This window comes from Herpailurus yagouaroundi, unplaced genomic scaffold, assembly GCF_014898765.1.
Source record: "Herpailurus yagouaroundi ecotype Mexico unplaced genomic scaffold, PumYag 188, whole genome shotgun sequence".
NCBI classification, from domain to species: domain Eukaryota; kingdom Metazoa; phylum Chordata; class Mammalia; order Carnivora; family Felidae; genus Herpailurus; species Herpailurus yagouaroundi.
The window spans coordinates 6,314,366-6,321,121 of record NW_024412419.1 but is presented as its reverse complement, the minus strand read 5'-3'; the positions used below and the strand labels follow the sequence as shown (position 1 = coordinate 6,321,121).

Here is a 6,756-nt window from a genome sequence, read left to right as displayed (position 1 = left end):
TCAGCGAGCAGCACCACGACTTCATTACCATGTCAATCCTGGGAGAAGGCCCTGATTGAACACAGCAGTTGGCTGAATGCATACGGAGCGGATGGACCCCTGAATGAATAGTGAATGGAAAACCGGCTGGAATCTGCCTTCAGCTTTGTTTTCGGGGATGACCAGTGTGAGGGACCCCAGAGCTCCCAGCGCAGATGGGAGGAGGAGGCAGCCATGTGACAGGCTTCTGTCTCTCCCTTTTCATCCTATCACTCACTCGCGGGGCTTTTCCTCCATATTCGTAGACATCTTGCAGTTGCCTCAACGAAATTTGCTTCCATCTCCCTCGCTCCCCTGAAGCCAACGCAGCTTTGGGGGGGGGGGGGGAGAAATAGACATGAAACACAATAGCAGATGCGGCAATCAACGTTTGCATTTCTCTTTCAGAACCGTGAAGTTTGAAGATCCTCGGCTTTGTGAGTTTTAGAAGTAATTTGAACGTGTAGCCCAGAAATCACGAAAAAGACAATTCCAAGTCTGAACAAGTTCGGAACTACTTCTGGAGTCCTCCTGCGTGAAGGGAATCTGGGTTCGTCCAGAGAGGGTTTGGGCTTTCAGAGCGCGGCCGCGTCCGAAGGGGCCAGTGCTGTAAATCAAAGGGCTCTGGCATTATCTAGTTTCCTTTCTGGCTTTAAAAGTTAGAACAGATGTCACAAGAGAGGACAAAATGGATTTTACCCACCAAGAGGGGCTTTTCTTACCGTCTGTAATAGGAAGTGCCTTGAAATGCTAATGTACACAGTTTGTGTCGATGGGGTTTGCATAGAGATGGTGGGAAACAGCTCTGAGCCCAACAAAACCTTTTGTTATTAATCAAGAAAATCTGGTCTTCTGAAGCAGCAAAGAGCTGGAAATTAGCGAGGCCAGCAATGAGCCCAGGGAGCAAAAATGCAGTGGAAGATCCCAGCGCTCCAGTAAGACTTGGTATCTGGGGCCATGCCGTATTTCCATGCCCCCCCACCGGCCCCCCACTTCTCCGCTCTCCCAGAGCCTCCGTCTTTAAAGGGGGAGGGGTATTTCCCTCGTATCTTGTACTTTAAAGTCGTGTGTTTTCTTTTTAAGCAATTTTGAGAAGCAGGCTGGAAGAACATCCATTAAAAGCGCGCTAATGAAGCGGGGCTGAGAAAAGCCAGCTAAACACCACAGAAGCAAAGCGGAGCATTTTGCTCAGCTAATGGGCTTGATTATGAGATTTTACAGGCCCTTTTATAAACTCGAATTTTATTTTGTGCCGGGGAACAGGAAATTTCTGTTTGGTTTTAAACATACATGATCATACCGCCAAATACTCCTAATTTAAAGCTGTGAGAGGGGGAGATTTCATGTCTAAGAGGGGAGGGGGCGGAAGAAGCCCTGCCAACCGTAGTCAGGGCACAACCTTCACGCCATGGCCGGAGAGAGTGGCCCGGGTGCTGCGAAGCCCTCGTGGTCACCTCCCTCTCCCCTGAGCCGCTGTGGCTCTCAGAATCTGGCATCCGCTCACACGTCTGGCGTCGTTCCCTTTGGGATGGGGCGTGTTCGCCTCACCTTGTCTCCTCAACTAGAACAGGGAATCCTTTGTGGTCGGGGGCTAGCCTCTGCCTTTTAGGATATTTAGCAGTGTCCCTGGCCTCTACTCAAATGCCGGTAGCACCCTTCCCCCATTGTGACCACCAAAAACGTCTCCAGACATTACCCAACTCACCCCTGGTTGAGAACCACTGAACTAGATAGATCACCTGCCTTAGGGTGATAGGAGCTGCACTGGAAACGTACCTCGTGACGGCCCAGGGTCCAGGCTGGTGCTGGGTGTGGGGCCTCCATGCTGGTGCAGTGATTGATTGTACTGGGAGTTTGGTAAAGGAACGGACAAGTCCGTTCCAAACAGCAGACTGGTGCCTTCTTTCAGGGTCTTTCCCTGGGACACCAATGGTTTTGCATTTTCCCTCATCTTCCAGCTAGCGGGCTGGGGGCAGGGAAAGCAGGAGAAAGAAGCAGGAAGCCAGAACAATCCACAGCCTGGAGAATCAGCTCAGCGTTGGATGCTGATGGTGTGACGCCATATTGTAAGGCTTGTATACGTTTAGCCCATGGGCAGATGGTAATTACCTCTGGTAATATATATTTTTTAAAAGTTTACTTATGTATTTTGAGAGAGAGAGAGAGAGAGAGAGACAGCGAGAGGGAACATGAGTGGGGGAGGGGCAGAGAGAGGGAGACGCAGAATCCCAAGCAGGTTGTTCACAGCCAGCTCGGAGCCTGACGCGGGGCTCCGTCCCACTAACTGTGAGATCATGACCTGAGCCGAGAAGAAAAGACTCAGATGCTTAACCGACTGAGCCACCCAGGTGCCCCTAACCTCTGGTAAGAATTTTGAGTGAGGTCTTGCTGCTCTTTAAATTATGCTCCATTATCCTTGCAGGGACACCTTGCTTTTTGGAATACGACTTGTTGAAAAGTTGCCCGAATATAGGATGATAAGCATTCACTTACGAAATCAGTGTTAAGCACACATTGTATACACTTTTCTACTAAAAACAAACCTGGAGAAAGTCTGTTATAAAGAACTGAATCGTATCTCGGGCCTTCCTCCTCCTCCCCATCCTGGATCTGCTTACAGTAGGTGTGGCTCTAGAGAAAACACTGGCAGTTCCCAGAGGCCTCCTGCCGGTACCTGGAGGTGCTGTGATCCCATTTCCCATGGCTTACTCGCTTGGACAAGAGCTCAGTGAGAGAACTAAGATCATAGGATACAGGGGGACCCCAGGGCATTCACAGACAGTGGCCAATCTGGGCTGCACTTAAGAATTCTTAGCTGCGCTGGTTGTATCGATTACATCGGTAGTCTGTGTCACAGACGGGCCACGGGAGGTGTGCTTCCTCAGCCGTGTGCAGACACGGGGCTCCGTGACTCGGGGGCTCCCAGGACCCAGGCGGCCTCGGCTGCACAATTTATCGACAGATAAATTTATCTGGCAGCATTGACCTAAGAACCATTGGAGAAGCGTGGGGCTTTCGGAATGTGCCGGGTGGGAAGGGGAAGCCACTGTGAAAATCAGGACAGCTGAGGAGAGAGGGCCGAGGGGCAACGGGCTTCAAAGTAGCTTCTTCTAAACCGTCCCTGTGACGTCATCATGCGCCCTGGCACCGCTTGAAAGTCTATCAGGTATGCGTTCATTTGGGTTCACAGATAATTTCTTTTAATGAATGCACATGCCCACACGGGTGACCCTTTGAGCCGGTCTAGGGCCTCGATGCCCGCCTCTGACAGAGGCAGAAATCTCCACAGAAGCACGGGACGTGGCACCTACTGGCCTGCGGCCGGGTGGGTCAGGGCCATTGACTCGGCACCTGTCGCTTCTCTTCCGTACCGACTAGACTGAGCGCGGGCCAGGCCACAGGGAGCAGAGGTTAGCACAAGGGACAGTGGAGACCAGTGGATGGAGGGGCACAGGGACGGAGGGGTGAGGCCGGTGCCCCCGGCACCGCTCCCTATGCTCACCTGGTCTGGAGTGGAGGGGGGACTCTCTGTCTGACCTCTCTTCCCCCCGGAGCCGCCCACCCCCTCTCTGGGACTCAACACCCAAGATGACATCATTAGAGAGAGAGGGCAGCAAGTCCAAGGATGCAATCAAGTTCTGTGGGTGAGCGGGGCCGCAGGACAGCTAATAGTGACTTCTGAGGGACAAAGGCCTTTTGCATGTGAGTCATTCAGCTTCCCAGTGATGTTTTTTGGAACACAGCTTGTCAGTGGGTTGGGGCCAGAGGGAGAAATGGTGCCAGGGGCCCCTTTCCCAGCCTCGTTCCCACTGGCTTTTCAGATTGTCAGCCGGTGCACAACCTTCTCGATCACCTATCCCCGCCAGCGCACCCAGACCTGGTCCTGCTCACGAGCAACTCACCTCCTCTCAGGCCTAGGTGTTCGGGAAGCAGGACATCCTCCTCGACTGAGATTTCACTCACGAGGGTGAGAGTACAGAGCAGAAAAAAGGCTCCATTATAAACACCTTAACAAGAGCCAACAAAGGAAACGCTGACTCTGTGGCCGCCCCATCCCGGCTCCAGCGGGCCTGCGGGGGAGGGCAGGGTTTTGTGTGGAGTTCAAAGCCCCGAGTGAAAGCTAATGAGGACCATTGTATTTGGGCAAAGGACAGTGCGGGGAGCGCTTATCAGAAAGGAGGGTTAGATTACCCGCCTCCAGTTTCTGGAGGTTTTTGAAAGGCTGCCTTCGGGGCCCCTGAGGCTCCAGCGGAGTCTGTTTCCTAGGCACGTTTTCTAGGGGACCCCTTCAGGGAGTGGCTCCTGGGGTCACAGGGATGCCTGCTCTGTACCCACAGCAAAGGCACTAACAGAGATGGGGGTCGGGAGGAAGAGGGTTTGGGGAAAGTTGCCCCACGATTGCTTGAGTCCTGGAAAGTCAGTGTTCCTGAGGAGCCCTCACGGTTTGGGGGGGCAGAGAAGTTGTTAGCGGGTGGGGATGGGCTTCAGCAAAGCTAAACCCGTGGAGAAACCCAGAGCTGAGGATGCCTGTTCTGAGAGACCTCGGGGCTCTAGCCTGTCAGTTCTTTGATTCTAAATTCAGGAATCTGGGACCCAAAATCAGCTGCTCTGATGTAACACTGGTCAGTGAGTAGCAGAAGGCCATCAGTCTCTAGAACCTGCCTTGGCCTCTAGAAAGTGCCCATTACTTCTAGGAATCCGGGGCCAGGAGGGACGCCCCCCTCAGAGGGAGCGCTTGGACACGGAGGAAAGGCCCTTCCTTGTGCGTTTTGGGGACTCCTGTGTCAGCGCCCTGGTCACTGACCGGGGCTCCGCTGGCAGGACCCTGCCAGGCAGAGGGCTTCGGTCATGTTCCCAAGCGTGAAAGCAGGCTGAGCTGGCCCTGGGGCCCTTGGTATAGTCTTGCTCATCCCGGGCAGGTGCCCCTGTAGGGAAGTCGACTCCAGAAGTGCTCCAGAGTCACTCGTGTTCGGAAACCTGCTTTTCTGTGTGTCTGTTCACTTTCCCATCGACAGAATGAGAGAAACAACGGTCTTTTTTGTCCCAAACGGGAACAAATTCCCTCACCCGCAAAACAGAACCCAGCCACGCCCACCGGGAGGAAATTACATACTGGTAATCAAGTGGACTAGGAAGGAGCACGAAAAATTATAGCATGAATGATGTTGAGTGTATGATAATGAAAGAAAGTGGTGAATAATTGTGCAGCAGCATTTCTGGGAAATATGGCTAGCACTCCAGGACCGCTTCCCATTGGCCAGACATTAACTTCTAATTAAGATGTTAGCTCCTCTCTCCTCCCTGTGTTCGTTCATATCGATTCTTCCAAAAGTCTCCAATTTCATGCAACGTTGACAGAAGTAACGCGGGCCACGGAGATGCAGAGAGCATTCTAGGCACGCGAAGGAGGAAAATGCAGGGAAGGAAGAAAAGACGTGAACAGCGTTATCTCTTCCATGATTGAAAAACAGAGATTCTGGGCAGAGGAATGCAGGGGGACGGGGGACAGTTGGAGGCCCAGAGAGACGCTGGAGGGAGAGGTGGGAGGGTCCTCGGGGGGCGCAGGGTGTTGTCTGAGTCCCTGAGTACAGAATTCTCAGCCACCTGAGTCTTCGAATTCTCAAAACCTCCCATGGCATTTCCAGAACAAATCAGTTTGAATTCACTTGAGTCAGAAACATGTCTGCTGCCGTGGCCTGACTAGGAATCCGGAGCTGGGGTTACTACTGCAGAGCTCCCCGGAATCTCAACAGCCTCCGAGCAGGGGGATGTCTGGGGAGGAGGGGCTGGCGGGGGGTCATTTTCTGTATTAGCTGTGTGCCCGCTCGGTGCATTGCTCTCCGTCTTCTGAGAGCCGGGTCCCGGAGCTCCAGCCTCTAAGTGCAGAGAGTTGGACCCAGGTGGCTTTATGGAGCCTCAGAGGGCCCTGAAAACACTCAGCAAATAGCATCTTGGTGAATTCAGCAAGGCCTTCAGGTACTGAAGAGAAGACCTCTGGCCTTGACATTGGGCTTTGCGTGGGAGTCTCTACTAGGCAGGGAAAGGATTGCATAACTGTAGCAGCTGACGGGTGCCAGTCCACAGGGTCCGCCAGGTGCAATCTGTGTCCCCAGCGCCATCCACTCCATCCTCTGAGCGCCGGGAGGTGGGTGCTCGTGTTTCACGGGTGAGAAAGCGAGGCTCAGATTGCGGGCCCGACTTGCCTGTGGCTGTGCAGCTGATGAATAGGGAGTTGGGATTCGGCTGGACCGTCAGACCCCAGACCTGAGCCCCCAAGAAACGGCTCTGCTGCCCTGGGCTGTATGGAAGGAAGGGGGTTCAGGTGCCTATTGAGTAACTGTGCTTTGCCTAACTGATGGTTCTTGATTAAAAAAAATTTTTTTTTAATGTTTATTTATCTTTGAGAGAGAGAGACAGAGAGACAAAGAGACAGAGTACGAGCAGGGGAGGGGCAGAGAGAGAGGGGAACACAGAATCTGAAGCAGGGTGCCGGCCCTGAGCTGTCAGCACAGAGCCCGATGAAGGGCTTGAACTCACAATCCACAAGATCATGACCTGAGCCGAAGTCAGACGCTTAATTGACTGAGCCACCCAGACACTCCTAGTTTTTGATTGATTAAGAACAACTCATCTTTCAAACAAATTGTTTGCCAAAGTGGCAAAGTTTGCCAATGATCCCTTAATTTTCTTTCTTTCTTTCTTTCTTTCTTTCTTTCTTTCTTTCTTTCTTTCTTTCTT

The 6,756-nt window shown here is 52.7% G+C and overlaps 1 long non-coding RNA gene across 1 annotated transcript; it reads right to left on the bottom strand.

The window, feature by feature from the left end:
* Positions 1–394: 394 nt before the first annotated feature.
* On the bottom strand, positions 395–4,057 carry LOC121044063 (uncharacterized). The gene is made up of 2 exons (XR_005797094.1): positions 3,921–4,057; positions 395–625 (listed from the first exon to the last, which is right to left on the bottom strand). It is a non-coding gene; the product is annotated as an uncharacterized LOC121044063 (long non-coding RNA).
* Between the last annotated feature and the right edge of the window lie 2,699 nt (positions 4,058–6,756).